The sequence below is a fragment of the Astatotilapia calliptera genome, chromosome 3 (genome assembly GCF_964374335.1).
Source record: "Astatotilapia calliptera chromosome 3, fAstCal68.1, whole genome shotgun sequence".
In the NCBI taxonomy this organism is placed as follows: Eukaryota; Metazoa; Chordata; class Actinopteri; order Cichliformes; family Cichlidae; genus Astatotilapia; species Astatotilapia calliptera.
Window position 1 is genome coordinate 67324826 of NC_137424.1, and position 15675 is coordinate 67340500.

General features: G+C 41.3%; 1 protein-coding gene and 1 long non-coding RNA gene across 2 annotated transcripts in view; one reads left to right on the plus strand and one right to left on the minus strand.

Moving 5' to 3' along the window:
* Positions 1-15675, minus strand: part of LOC145425655 (uncharacterized) — a 178318-nt gene that overhangs the window by 78928 nt on the left and 83715 nt on the right. The gene's annotated exons all lie outside the window — the stretch shown is intronic.
* LOC145425649 (protein NLRC3-like) overlaps positions 11915-15675 on the plus strand; it is a 41907-nt gene continuing 38146 nt past the window's right edge. Inside the window, exon 1 of the mRNA XM_080298862.1 lies at positions 11915-11995. The gene's annotated coding sequence lies outside the window, so the exon portion shown is untranslated. The remainder of the gene's footprint in view (positions 11996-15675) is intronic.

The window sequence follows — 15675 nt, forward strand, 5'->3', positions numbered from 1 at the left end:
TGAAAACCTTACATCTTTCCACAGGTCTCAACTTCATCAGACATCATCTAGACACAGAGCTGGATGAGGCGCAAAACATGCACAAAAAAATGCACAAACAGCAGCCTAACCGACTAAGATGATGGATCCATGGGGTCAGGAAAGCCAGAAGCAGGGGAGCTGGAGAGGTACCTTTCATGTCCATTCACTGGAGGTGTGGATATATTGTATGGTGTTCCTCACATCAAGAAGCTGTTGATCAAAATCAATACAGGTCTTCCTGCATCAAGAGCCTGTGAAGGACTTCTTAGTCATACAGGACTCCTGCCTAACCCTAACCCCCCCCTCCTGTTCACTGCCAAACGGTCACAGCTTCACAGCAAGAACCTTGAGAGCCAACTGCTGCTGAAGCTGAGCCACCATTTCACGACTGAAGAAACAATTTATGGTAAAGTGAGCCATACACATATGTATACAATATATGTATGTACAAAATATGTATACACATATGTATACAAATACAAATTTCCACTATGTGTATTTGTCTTGTATTTGTCTTTTAGTTTTACTCTGATTTCAGTGTTTATTTGTGAGTGTAGTTTTTATTTGAAATATTTTCATTCTGATGTTTGTATTGCATGTTTTTAGTGTTTTCATATTACATTGTGTTAATCCACTGTCTATACTTCAGGGTATTTTAGTATACAAAGAACATTTTATAGTTTTGTTAGAATGTCTATTCCTGTGGAATTTTAGCGTGTGTGTGTGTGTGTGTGTGTGTGTGTGTGTGTGTGTGTGTGTGTGTGTGTGTGTGTGTGTGTGTGTGTGTGTTTTCTTTTTTTTTTTTAATTCCTGCTGTCCGCCTTGGGAATAAACTTTTCCTGATTATACCTGTTGTATCTGTGTCATTTGTTTCTGATTTACTTAATCCCTTGTATTTAAAAGAACCACCCCTAGTATGATATTCTGGCGCATCAGCTGTAGTCTGTTATGTTGAAGTTGCCTCTTCTAATGTTTTCTCTGAGGCTGCTGTAAATGCGAATGTATTTACTGTGGGTTTTGCTTGAAAAAGCTTTACGTTGTGAAAAACTGAAATCTTGAAATTAAAATTGTTGTGCCTTATTTTGTGGATCTTTTTACATATATTCCTTTTGAAAATACTATTTGTATATTTATTTTTGTTTGTCTGATAGCATTTATTTATAAAATAAATCGGTCATTTCAAACAGTTACTCACTACTGGAGTAGCCTTTTCACCAAGTACTTTTTTACTCTTACTCGAGTAACTTTTTTTGATGATTACTTTTCACTTTTACTTGAGCAATAATATTTAAAAGTAATGATACTCTTTGAGTACAATTTTTGGATACTCGACCCACCTCTGCTAAATCGCAATTAATTTTCATGACCTTAAGAGAGTTTATTACTGAGAAATGTCTCTTTCCAAAATAAAAGCTATACTATACACTTCTTCTGGGCTATATTCTCAGCAGCATATTAAACATATCAGGTCCCCATAAGGAGAATCATGTGCTAACGGCTGTCTAAATGACTCTGGTAAAGTTTGTAGCATGCATGCTTGTTGTTTTTGTCTGCTTCCACTTGTATTTGAACTAGGATGATGTCGGAGTAAATGTGCAGTCATATTCGTTGTGTTCCCACTAGTGTTTTCAGGTTAATCTCGTTGAAATGACCTTAACGCCACAACACGGCAAATCTCCGTTAACGAGCTACCCCTGATCGCCCTGTGCATGGAGCTAGACGGCCAACACGTTAACGAGCTAACTGCGCTAACACACTAGTTCCCACCCATGCAATTGAGCATTGCGTGGCACATCCAACATACTGTTTTACTTTTGTCCATGACGCGCTTACCTTCAGGGTCATACATCACATGAAAACCAAAATAGTTCCAAACGCCACATCTGAATGAGGGTGGGGGAGGTTCAATTTGCCATGTTGCAATGAGAGCTTAACTTCTGTCTCGCTAGCTTGCCCTGCGCTCTTCATTCTGACGATGCTGTCTGTGTTGAGCGCTCAGTGGATCTGCGCTCGACAGTGCAGCCTAGGCGGAGTCGTCGAACGCAGATTCACTGAGCGCTCAACACAGACAGCATCGTCAGAAGGAAAGTTGATAAAATAAATTACAAATGTTGTATTGTTCGATACATATGCGTACCGAACTGAAAGCACTGTATTGAACGGTTCAATATCGATACGAATATCGTTGCACCCTGTAGGTTTTGCTTATAATAATCAGTCCGCTGTAACTGTATGCCAGGCGTTTATTAGCAGCCAACATGAACGTCCGTACACTCGTAACAGGAAGTACACAATAACCACAGTGACACCTGCTGGAACTCTCCGTAACGGCAGCAACAGGAGGCAGTATGGACAAAAATAACATTGCTTTTATCTACATCCCCTTTTTCAGTTTTTTTTTCTTCTTCTTTATTTTGCACTTTTCAGGCAAACCCAAATCAAACAACACCACCGTGATGGAAGAACTTATCAGGTTATGGATTACACAACAAAATGAGGCTTCAAATATCAAATGAAATTCACAGTAATCATTGTCATAACTGCGACAAGTATGCAATAACATAACACGAGATAAAACACATTTCAAAACAGAAAATAGAGCACCAGTGTGCTTTTAATCCACATATTTACTATTCGGTTTAGACACTCTACCAGATCTGGTTCGGTACAAGTTGTCATCAGAGCGTACTTGGCATTTTGTAGGTGTTATCACCTGTTCCTGCTGTTTTGTGCCATGTTGTGGTGGGTCGCGTTGAACTTGAACTGTTTCATGTTTGTTGGTTTGTGTTTTATTAGGTTCAGTTTCATCCGCTCGTCGAGATGAGTCCAGTTCATCTTGTGTTGTAGCGAGCTTTTCAGGTTGAGGCTCGCTCACAGGCAGAAGATGTTGTCTGTTGCGCCTGTATTCTTTTCCACCCGACTCAACGACATATGAGCGAGGTTCAGCACATACTTTACTTACAACTCCAATCTTGTCATGTCCTCTCTGTGTTTGTAATCTCACCACCTCGTTTGGTGTTAATGGACTGAGCAGCTTGCTGGACTTGTCACTTTTGCTGTTGGTGTCAGCAGTTTTTTGCACACAGGAAGGGTTGACCGCGTTCGTCTTGATAGCAGCCTCTGTTCTGGTGAGCCAAGAATGTTGTCTCGTGGCGTGTTGCGTAGATGTAACAGGTTCAAATAGAAATCAGTTCCATCTCTTTTTGATGTTTCAAGGAGTCTTTTAGCACTCCGGACAGCTCTTTCACTGAGTCCATTTGACTGAGGGAACTCAGGGCTGCTTGTGACATGTACGAACTCCCAGTGTGCGGCAAACTCACGTAAGGTCTGGCTGGTAAACTGGGTGCTATTGTCTGAGTACAGTTTCTGTGGTATCCCATGCACTGAGAAGTGGTGTTTGAGTTTGTTAACGACTGAGGCAGATGTTAGGTTTTGAAGTTTATCTATTTCAAACCATCCAGAATATGAATCCACGAGCACGAGGTAGTGGCGATTGTCCCATTCGAATATGTCTGTGGCTGTGATGGACCAGGGAAGATCAGGAATTTGGTGTAGTTTCAGGGGTTGTTTTTGTTGGTGAGGCTTTAGACTGTTGCAAATGCTGCATGATTTGACTTTGTTCTCAATGTCAGAGTTTATTGTCAGCCAGAATATGCTGTCCCTTGCTCTCCTTTTTGTAGACTCCATGCCTGGATGTCCCTTGTGTAGTTCCTGCAGATAGGTATCATGTAGTGATGCTGGAACGATGGCTATGTTGCCTTTCATAATGACATTGTTGTCGACGAGTAGTTCATCGTGGTAGCTGAAGAATGGTTTTATTTCTATAGGCACACTACTTGCTTGTTTTGGCCACCCCTGCTGGATGTAGCGAGCAAGTGTCTGTAGGGTAGCGTCCTTCGAGGTGTGTTCGGTGAGCTCTTGTAGGCGTTTTGGTGAGATGAGCTGAAGTGACATCACCTCGAAGTCGCGCCCCTCTTCCTGTAGAGGTTGCTCATCCAGCGTTGGTGTGCGAGAGAGTGTGTCTGCGATGTAAAGGTGTTTGCCTTTCTTGTACACCAGAGTCAAGTTGAACTTTTGTAATCGTAGCATCATGCGCTGTAGCCGTGCCGGGACCGCGTGGAAAGGTTTGTTTTGGATTGTGACCAAAGGCTGGTGGTCAGTTTCAATCACCACTGGCTTTCCGTAGATGTAGTCGTAAAACCTGTAACATGCGAACACTACAGCTAGTAACTCCTTCTCTATCTGAGCGTACCTTCTCTCCATTGGAGTTAGAGTTCTTGATGCATATGCCACAGGTTTGTCGTCCTGAAGGCATGCAGCCCCTAGACCATGCTGGGAAGCGTCACATGTGAGAGTCACTGGCTTGTGCATGTCATAGTATTGAAGTACTGGTGGGCTAGTGAGGCATGTTTTAAGTTTGTTGAAAGCATCCTGCTGATGTTGAGTCCAGCTCCACACCACATCCTTGTGAAGCAACTGACGAAGTGGTGCTGACAGTTCACTTAAGTTTGGGATGAACTTGCCCAGGTAGTTGATCATTCCCAGGAAACGTTGGAGCGACGTCTTGTCCTCTGGTGGTGGCATTTCATTGATCGCGGAGATTTTAGTTGGATCTGCTTTTAGTCCTTCGTCAGTGAATATGTGTCCCACGTAGCTCACTTCTTTAAGTCTGAACTTGCACTTTTTTGGATTCAGTTTGAGTTTTACTTGTCTGGCTCGCTCCAGAATCTTTTTTAAATTTTTGTCATGCTCCTCTATTCCTTTGCCTCCCACTATGATGTCGTCCACTATCACTGCGCATGGATATCCCATGAATATTTGTTCCATGGCTCTCTGGAAGACTTCAGAAGTGGTGTTGATGCCAAAGGGCATCCTCAGGAATTTGAATCTGCCGAAAGGTGTTGCAAATGTAGTGAGAAGAGATGAGGCAGGATCTAGTTTGATTTGCCAGAAGGAGCTCTTTGCATCCAGAACTGAGAAGATGGTTGCTCCCGACATCTGAGCAGCTACTTCCTCCACAGTTCGCATGGGATGGTGAGGTCGCATTAGTGCCTTGTTCAGATCCCTTGGATCAATGCAGATACGAACATCATCTGTATTCTTTTTGTGTGTTGCGACCATGTTAGATACCCATTCCGTGGGCTCCTCCACTGGTTCAATTACTCCCAGGTAAACGGTATAGAACAACATACACAAGGACTAACAGACTCAAACACAGTTTCTACCCAATTGCAATATCATGTCTCAATGCTACTAAAAGTAGATGACTTTCATTGCCCCTGTTGTCATTTGTGCCCTTGATGTTGGAATGCCTTCAAACATGTTTTGTTGGATGCGCTAACAAATTGACTGAGTGATTGATTGTTTGAATGATATATCAACTAGGTCTTATGTTGAGTGTCTGTATGGGGCCTTAGGCCTGGATTGCTTGGGTGTATTTATGAGATTGTATGAGATGAGATGAGACTGTATTTTATATGTATTTTTATCTTTTATATCCTATCTATTATAGTTTTTAAGTATTTATCTTTCGTGATGTTGCATTGACCAGAGACATCTTTCAATTTCACTTGTGACAATGACAATAAAGAATATTCATATTCATTCATTCAGGGCCTGCATTCTTTGGAGTTCCTCTTTAACTCTTTTCTGCATAGGAACAGGAACGCGTCTTGGAGGGTTGACGACAGGTGACACGTTTGGAGTGAGTTTCATTGAGTAAGTTACAGGTAAGTCACCGACTTCATCTTTAAACAGGTCTGTGTATTCATGAAACACTTTCTGTGTGTCTCATCCTGATCTGTGTCAACCTGGTAGACTTCCTTGCTGAAACTAACCAGTTTCATTCGCACGCTGTCCTTTAATCCGATGATGGGTTGCACATCGTGTTTTACAACTTGGAATTGCAGGTCATATAACTGTCCAGCTAGCTTGCACTTGAGAGTAACTGTGCCTGTGGTCTTGATCTTCGTGCCTCCGAAAGCAACGAGATTTACCTGTTTTTGTGACTTGAGTAGGGTTTCGTTGTTGCCGATCTTTCTGTAAGTGTCTAGTGAGATTACGTTGCACTTTGCCCCAGTGTCTACTTTTAGTTTGAGGGCCTTATCAAAAACTTTGACTGTGCAGTATCCGTCTTTGTTGTTATTGTTCTCGCCCTCCATTGTTAGGTGCTCAATGCAAAATGTCTCATCACTGTCTGGATCAGCATCCTCTGAAATTTGGTTCACTTGTTTGCCTCTGTGATGCGGTTTTGCTGATCTGCATTGTTTTTTGTAATGATTGTATTTTTTGCAGACGTGACACTGTTGTCCGAAAGCAGGACATTGCTCCCTTTTGGCTGGATGCGAACCGCCACAGTTTCTGCAATTTTGAATGTTCGTTAGAAGTTTATTTGTTTTCCTTTTGAACTTGCCATGTTTAATCTGTACAGTGTCCACACTAGCAGATGTAATATGCTTTGGTGTAGAGAAGGCTTTGCTATGTTGATCCATGAGCTCGCTTATTTGGCATATACGCACCGCCTTGGCAAGAGTGAGTTCCGTCTCTTTAAGCAGGGAACGTCTGACGCTGTCACTGGTGATACCACATACTAATCTGTCTCTGATTAGCTCGTCTTGTAGTGCACCAAAGCTGCAGGTTCTGGCCATGTTCTTTAACGTGCTCACGTATGCTTCAATGGTTTCACCGGGTTTCTGTTGTCTTTTGTTAAAGTTATGCCTCTCCATTATGACATTGGTCTCTGGGTTGCAGATTTCCCTGAACATTCTCTTTAGACATGTGGGATCTTCCCTTGATTCCGCGGCGACTTCTTGTATGCCTTCAGCTGATATTACTGCGGGGGCATACGTGAATGATCGCTCTCTTTCAATGACCTCTGGTCCCGCCAGATTGAGGAGTATATAGGCCTTAGCCTTAGCATTTTTGTCACTATGGGCAGCGGCGATAAAGATGTCATATTCGCGCTCGAACTTACGCCAGTTTTCAGCGACGTTGCCGTCAAAGATGAGAGGATCAGGGCGCCGGAATCCGTCCGCCATGTTGTGCGGTGATTGCTTTTTTTGTCGTCCTTACCGGCTCCGCTTTTCTTCTTGGACTGTGCAGGCTTTCTAGGATATCCCACTTCTGAAACCATGTAGGTTTTGCTTATAATAATCAGTCCGCTGTAACTGTATGCCAGGCGTTTATTAGCAGCCAACATGAACGTCCGTACACTCGTAACAGGAAGTACACAATAACCTCCAGAGAGAACCACAGCAACACCTGCTGGAACTCTCCGTAACGGCAGCAACAGGAGGCAGTATGGACAAACATAACATTGCTGTTATCTACACACTCCTAGTAAGTATATTACAGAAATGGGTCTAACTACAGCTCATTCAGAACTCTGCTGCTCGAGTCCTCAATAAGACCAAAAAAGTGGACCACATCAGTCCAGCTCTGAGGTCTTTACACTGGCTGCCTGTCCGTCAGAGGATAGACTTTAAAGTTCTGATGCTGGTCTATAAAGCTCTGAATGGTTTAGGACCAAAATACATCAATGACCTCCTGACCCAGTATGAACCTTCCAGATCCCTCAGGTCATCTGGATCCGGTCTTTTATCAGTTCCCAGAGTCAGAACCAGACACGGAGAAGCTGCATTCAGCTTTTATGCTCCTTATATCTGGAACAAACTCCCAGAAAGCCTCAGATCAGCTGAAACACTCAGTTTATTTAAATCCAGGTTGAAGACTCACCTGTTCTCAGCTGCATTTGAATAAAGCACCAAATCGACACATTTAAGCTTAAATTTCAAAACTTACATTTTAACTACTGATTTTATCTACTGTTCTGATTTTATCTGTTTTGATTTTATATACTGTTTTATTTGTTTCTTAATTAGTTTGTTTGTTTGTTTGCTTGTTTTAATCAATTTTAAATCATGCTTTTTATTTGTTTTTGTTTCTAATGTCTCTGTAAAGCACTTTGAATCACCTTGTTGTTGAATTGTGCTATACAAATAAACTTGCCTTGCCTTGCCTATTGTTGTAGAGACCTTTGTCACATCCCAGCACACCCACTCACTTCACCAGATGCACCTTGTTTAGTTCTCTCACCTTGTGTGTGGTGCTTGTCCTCGATTGCACTCACCTGTCACACATTACAGGGAGTGCAGAATTATTAGGCAAATGAGTATTTTGTCCACATCATCCTCTTCATGCATGTTGTCTTACTCCAAGCTGTATAGGCTCGAAAGCCTACTACCAATTAAGCATATTAGGTGATGTGCATCTCTGTAATGAGAAGGGGTGTGGTCTAATGACATCAACTCCCTATATCAGGTGTGCATAATTATTAGGCAACGTCCTTTCCTTTGGCAAAATGGGTCAAAAGAAGGACTTGACAGGTTCAGAAAAGTCAAAAATAGTGAGATATCTTGCAGAGGGATGCAGCAGTCTCAAAATTGCAAAGCTTCTGAAGCGTGATCATCGAACAATCAAGCGTTTCATTCAAAATAGTCAACAGGGTCGCAAGAAGCGTGTGGAAAAACCAAGGCGCAAAATAGCTGCCCATGAACTGAGAAAAGTCAAACGTGCAGCTGCCAAGATGCCACTTGCCACCAGTTTGGCCATATTTCAGAGCTGCAACATCACTGGAGTGCCCAAAAGCACAAGGTGTGCAATACTCAGAGACATGGCCAAGGTAAGAAAGGCTGAAAGACGACCACCACTGAACAAGACACACAAGCTGAAACGTCAAGACTGGGCCAAGAAATATCTCAAGACTGGTTTTTCTAAGGTTTTATGGACTGATGAAATGAGAGTGAGTCTCGATGGGCCAGATGGATGGGCCCGTGGCTGGATTGGTAAAGGGCAGAGAGCTCCAGTCCGACTCAGACGCCAGCAAGGTGGAGGTGGAGTACTGGTTTGGGCTGGTATCATCAAAGATGAGCTTGTGGGGCCTTTTCGGGTTAAGGATGGAGTCAAGCTCAACTCCCAGTCCTACTGCCAGTTTCTGGAAGACACCTTCTTCAAGCAGTGGTACAGGAAGAAGTCTGCATCCTTCAAGAAAAACATGATTTTCATGCAGGACAATGCTCCATCACACGCGTCCAAGTACTCCACAGCGTGGCTGGCAAGAAAGGGTATAAAAGAAGAAAAACTAATGACATGGCCTCCTTGTTCACCTGATCTGAACCCCATTGAGAACCTGTTGTCCATCATCAAATGTGAGATTTACAAGGAGGGAAAACAGTACACCTCTCTGAACAGTGTCTGGGAGGCTGTGGTTGCTGCTGCACGCAATGTTGATGGTGAACAGATCAAAACACTGACAGAATCCATGGATGGCAGGCTTTTGAGTGTCCTTGCAAAGAAAGGTGGCTATATTGGTCGCTGATTTGTTTTTGTTTTGTTTTTGAATGTCAGAAATGTATATTTGTGAATGTGGAGATGTTATATTGGTTTCACTGGTAAAAATAAATAATTGAAATGGGTATATATTTGTTTTTTGTTAAGTTGCCTAATAATTATGCACAGTAATAGTCACCTGCACACACAGATATCCCCCTAAAATAGCTAAAACTAAAAACAAACTGAAACTACTTCCAAAAACATTCAGCTTTGATATTAATGAGTTTTTTGGGTTCATTGAGAACATGGTTGTTGTTCAATGATAAAATTATTCCTCAAAAATACAACTTGCCTAATAATTCTGCACTCCCTGTATATAAGGACTGCATTCACTTTTGGCTCACTCTTTCTTCACTTCCACACAGGGCGGCAGCTGAGCTGTGGCAGTCCATGTGTGTCTTTGTTTCCTTCCTTCTTTGCCTTATTTATTTGAGATTAAAAGGAGAACCTGAGAATAATTCTGAATTAGATGGCTGCTTATTCTTATTCTAACCGGATGAGCCCATGATGCTGATTGCTTAAGCCCTGAACCTTCCTTCCTTCAAAACACCTATTATGGTACGTTATAATGTACACGGTATGAAGTATGTTATGAATATTCTGTAACTATAAGTATGTACAGGCTATGAACAGGATATAAATGTGAAATAAAAGAACTATACAGAAATCTGAGATATACAGTTATACAGAAATGTGAACTATGCAAGTTATAAACAGTTGTAGGATTAAAAATTATCATATGTACAGAATGATTATTTACACAGAACTATACAGTAGTGCAGTTAAGTAATAGCTATAAGCTATAGTAATAGCTTTAAGTCCTGTAGAAAGTTAAATATATGTTGTGCTCACTGCTCTGGTATGAATGACTCTGAATTACTTTATGATAAATAACACACTATTGTCAAAAAACAGTGAAAGAATTCCAGATCACAAGTTTTTAGTTCAAATACAAGTAACAACCTTTGACTTTAATCAGGTTTTATTTAATTGTGTCAGAGAAAACATCACGTGCTCTTCATGTAGCTGAGTACATTCAGTGTTTAAAACAGAAGTTGTGCAGGTCTGAGATCAGCATTTTTCTGAAACACCAAACTGAGGTCCTGTTAATGCTGATGTACAGTGACACAGTTACAGGGGTGATTAATCCTTTTGACTTTTTGTCTTTAAATTTATCAATAAAACAGCTGCAGCTTTCACTGACAGCACATGTGGTACTTTAACCTTTGTACTGTTTTCTTCAGTTAATTTTGGAGTTACTACAAAGATTGAAGATATAGGATGATCTGTCTGCTGTCACTGGGTGGTGCTGAGGTCTGAATCTGAGGACAGCTCCTGTAATCACAAACAGAACAGAATCATCACAAACTGAAATATAAAGTTTATCTCTCAAATCTGAAATAGAGCTGATCCTTCTCCGTCCTCACACACTCGGGATCTGAAGTTGTTCAGTTCTACAGTTCTGCGGACAGCTGTTTATTTTTATTTGTTTTAAAGGCCTTACTAACACTTTTTCTAATATCATGTTTACCTTTGAGTTGTTGGTGCTTTATAAATGGACATCTGCAAAGATGAGATGATGGAGCAGGTTTCAGTCGAGGTTCAGTCTGCTGCTGCATCCTGGTCACAACATACAGAGGTGTTATCAGCTCAGTATTGAACAAGAAATATTAACGCTTCAAATTATTTGTCCGAAAGCAGCGGACCGGTACCGGTCCGTGAGTCATTTGGTTCCGGGCCGCGAGAGTTGAGGCTCAGGTGTGAAATGTATAGTTTTCAGGGTTTTTATCGGTTTTTAGCATTATTTTGTTATCGTTTTTTTTCGTTAACTCTGTTTTCCTTGGTCTTTTCACCAGTGTTATGAATAAATTTTCTTTTTTTCGGTACCGGTACTAGTTTTATTTTGTTGTATTTATCTGCGACACCTTAAAGGCTGGTCCATGAAAATATTGTCGGGCATAAACCAGTCCGTGGCGCAAAAAAGGTTGGGGACCGCTGTCCTTACAGAGTACTGCACATGTGACTTTGTGAACATAACTCAAACAAAAAGATTACAGTTTCAATTAATTGTTTTTCACTATCATTTTTTTTCCGGTTTCAATACAAGATTTTTCAGTACATTTATTTCAGTTACAATATTTTTTTTCGGTTTCGTTTCAAGGTGGCATCGTTCTGATCCCATAGGAGACGCCCTCAGCTGAGATGAAGAAACGAAACTTAACGTCCCCTCGTGGTGCCTTCATGGACCCCTCATGTGAAAAAGAAAGCTCACCCCTCAACTTTCCTTGTGGCTCAAATGTGTGCCTCCGGTCTACTACCGTCGTTTATATTTATTCCAATTAAATTTACGAGAGGAGAGGAAAGGGCAGGATAGAAAAGGATGGGCGATCTGAGCCATAAGCAGATGAATTCGCCCTTTTACCTGTTTTAAGCGGGGCATTGAAGGCACCACGAAAAAGGGTGTGTGTGTGTGGTTTGCGTGACAAAGGTGAGAGCGTCACAGATCGGTACACGCAGTCTTCGTGTTCAGTCATCAGTTTGCTGTGTCTGAGGAGGAGGAGGTCTCTGTTTGCTCCAACATGAGGTTAGTTTGCCAAACCTTTGATAAAAAATCGGTCATTTATCACAAAGTGAACCACCTGGTGGACTTTAAATCCAGTATTAGTTTAGCTTGCCTAAACTACTACCTAACTATTAATACTATTACCTAACCTGTTATGTAATAATAATAACTTGTGCTGCAGTAATCAATTATTTTAGCAATCAAATATTCTATCAGTTATTTAATGGATAAATCAAAAAACAAATACTTTTGTCTTATTAAGGAGTAATAATAAATATTTAAAAGAGAAAAACAAAAATGTGTTTTTAAATGAGCTGCTTGTTGGTTTCATATTCTTGAAATGTTAATGTTTGATTAGTTAAACTGGATACTGGAAATGGCATCACTGTTTTTACAGCCACATTAATTAATATTGTAGCGGGTCAGGGCCAGTGTTGGTCAAGTTACTTGAAAAAAGTAATCAGTAACTAATTACTGATTACTTCCCCCCAAAAGTAATCCCATTACTTTACTGATTACTTATTTTCAAAAGTAATTAATTATTTAATTACTTAGTTACTTTTTAAAAACACGATTTACAACCTGAAGAGGTGATAAAGTGATAGATCTTTCAGCCCAATTCTACTTTTTCTACATAATCCATCATACAGAATGTAATAAAATGGAAAAGTCTCTTTTTTAACTTGTTTTTATCAGTTTTAATCTTTTAACTTTATGCCTCAAGCAAAAATTTAATTATATGAAACATTCCTTGACTTGAATAAATTAGTTTAACATTTAAACCTATTTTCTACACATTCCAGCACATAAAATAAAATATTTTTTGTGTTTACACTCAGTCTTTACACTCGGTGCTTGCTTGGAAGTTTAGGGGTTTTTTTCACTGTAAAAAGTTTTCTTCCCACGCACGATGGACACTAATGTTTTTGTCACTTTTTATGGAATCAAACTCAAAGTAAGGTCAGTACTTCCACGCTTTAAACGCTGCACGCTAACACACTCTCTCCCACAATCGATATATGATTCACTGTTTATCTGCACACAGCTGTTGTCACTAACGGCGCACTCACTTACGTCACTGTGTGAGACGTTCTCGCAAAAACTCAAGGTTTTAGTAAGGCAGTAACGCAGCGTTCCTACGGGAAAGTAACGGTAATCTAATTACCGTGTTTGCAATAGTAATCCCTTACTTTACTCGTTACTTGAAAAAAGTAATCAGATTACAGTAACGCATTACAAGTAACGCGTTACTGCCCATCTCTGGTCAGGGCTGTTCGGGGTTCTGTTTGTACAGTTGTGTTTTGTTTATGTTGCCATGGTGACGGGTGACGCCCTCTCGCTGCGACGGTGTGTCCTTCCGGGGTCAGAGGGCGCCCTGTGCTGTTGTTGTTGTTGCCGCGCTGAGCAGTTAGCTAGCGGCAGTGTTTTTCTAGAATTGTTAATAAACGGCTGTGCTCCCTGGCTAGCTCACGGGAAGCAAGACCAAACGACACCTCCGTCTCCTCCTTGTCAGAGCTCGCCACAATATGGTCTGTTATATCGCTCTCTCTCTCTCTTTCACACACACACACACACGATGGACACGGTGTTAACAGATCACCGCATGCGCATAATTCTTTATTACTTTAACACAGAGTTTGCACTGCTCTACTGTTAGCATCACTCTCCATCTACCATACCATACCCTCTCAGTGCCATCATGTTACTGTGAAATAGGACAGATGCTGTTATATGATCGCTGGCAGCTGCTCCACCCCAACCCCACTTCAGCTCTGTTTTCAGTCTTCACTGTACAGGGCCCTATTTCAGGAAGCCGGTTTAGAAAACTCAGAGTGAAAAACGATACGCAGGGTTGAGTAACCCCAAACTGTCCAACTCGGAATATTCGGTTTCAGAAAGGCTGATAACAATTAGTTCAATCAACGCGGAGTTGCTTTAACCCCAAGTTAAGCGCGCGCACGAGGATACATAAAGCCCTGATTAGTGGAGCACAGATTAAGCGAGTCACCATGGAGACGGAGGGAAAGAAGGCGCGGTCAATGTATTTTACAGCGCTTGACGCCGAAATTCTGATGGCAGCATATGCCGATAACATGCAAATTTTGCAGAAAAAAAGTAACGCAGCCTCAGCTGCAAAAAAAAGGGAGCATGCATGGCAAAACATAGCCGACAGAGTCAATGCGTGAGTGTTAATTTAAACATTGATCTAGGGATTTCCACCCATGTAACACGTTATTTTATTATATTTTATTTTTTATTTTATACATTTCATTTTATGTTGTGATGTGAGCGCAGGTGCAACCCAACAGGCCCCAAACGTTCCTGGCAGCAAGTAAAAATGAAATATAAAAATATAGTCCAAACAGGTAAGGTGTAATTGTGTTATGAGCCATAGTGCTTGGTCTGTTTGTCCGATGTAAATCAATTGCAGTTAGAGGCTACATTAATTTTCTTTCTGTAAGCACTTATTGAAATTATCTGAGCACATTACAAGTACATATTTGCTTACTCTGTATGCTCAAATGTGACCCGTTATGGCCACTAGAAAAAAAAGCGGAGGCCCAAAAAACAGGTGGGGGTCCTCCACCACCACCACTCACAGAGCCTGGCCACTTGGCTTCCACATTTGTGATAATGTTGGCAGCATCACATATGATCTTCACAGTGCAGAGAACACAAATTAGCATCCATTACTATAATGAAATAATTTGTTAGTTTGAAATGCTACAGGGAACTATGTACCTGTACATTAATGCTGTGGAAAGACTTCCTGTTCACATAGTCTCCTTCATTTACTGAAGGAGCAATGATTGGAATGTGAGTGCCATCTGTACAGCCAATCACGCCTGGGAACCGTGAGAATAAATGTAAAATTTAAGTAGTAGTTCAAGTATCACCACATCATGAATTAAGTTTCGTTCATCCTGATACCTGCAATTTTGTGGCATCCCTCTTTGATAAATCTTGTGGGTCTATGACCGGGGAACACCACAGACGAGTACAGGAGACGTTTCAGTGCAACTGTAACATTCCTGACTGCCCGACAGACGGTAGCCTTGGAAACGTGCTCAGCGTCACCAATATTATACAGAAAGCTCCCGTTTGCAAAAAACCGAAGTGCAATACAAATAATATGTACAGAACTGAGAGGATGTCCGCGATGTGTCACATGCGTAATATATGGCCTGAGGATGTTATCCAAATAACTTATAGATTGTGCTGAGAAACGGTAACGTTCACACAGAAAATCATCAGGAAATGATAAAATGTCCGAACGCGCTCTAATCACTCTCTCCCGGCGGAGAGCTCTGCGGAGAATTTGGGCTTCAACATCTACTGGCTCTTCAAGGAAGGAGCACGCCATGTCTGACACTTCCTACAGGTTTCCGACAAAGAGGCGGAGAAAGTCAGGGTTAGTTGAAGTAAACCTGCTAGGGGGCAGGTTAGCTTCACGGAGTGTGTCGTCATAGTAACTCACTCATGATTAATCTAAACTCGCTTTGTGAAACCGAAAACCCAGAGTTTTCGTTAACTCAGGGTATACTTACTCAGAGTTTGCACTAAACCGGCTTCTTGAAATAGGGCCCCGATGAAGGTGGAAAGTGTGAGTGTATCTAGGACACTGTAAACAGAGTAGCTCATTGGATATGAATGTTTGCATTGTGCATGTTTTAAAGCAAACTGTGTGACCAGAATAAAAT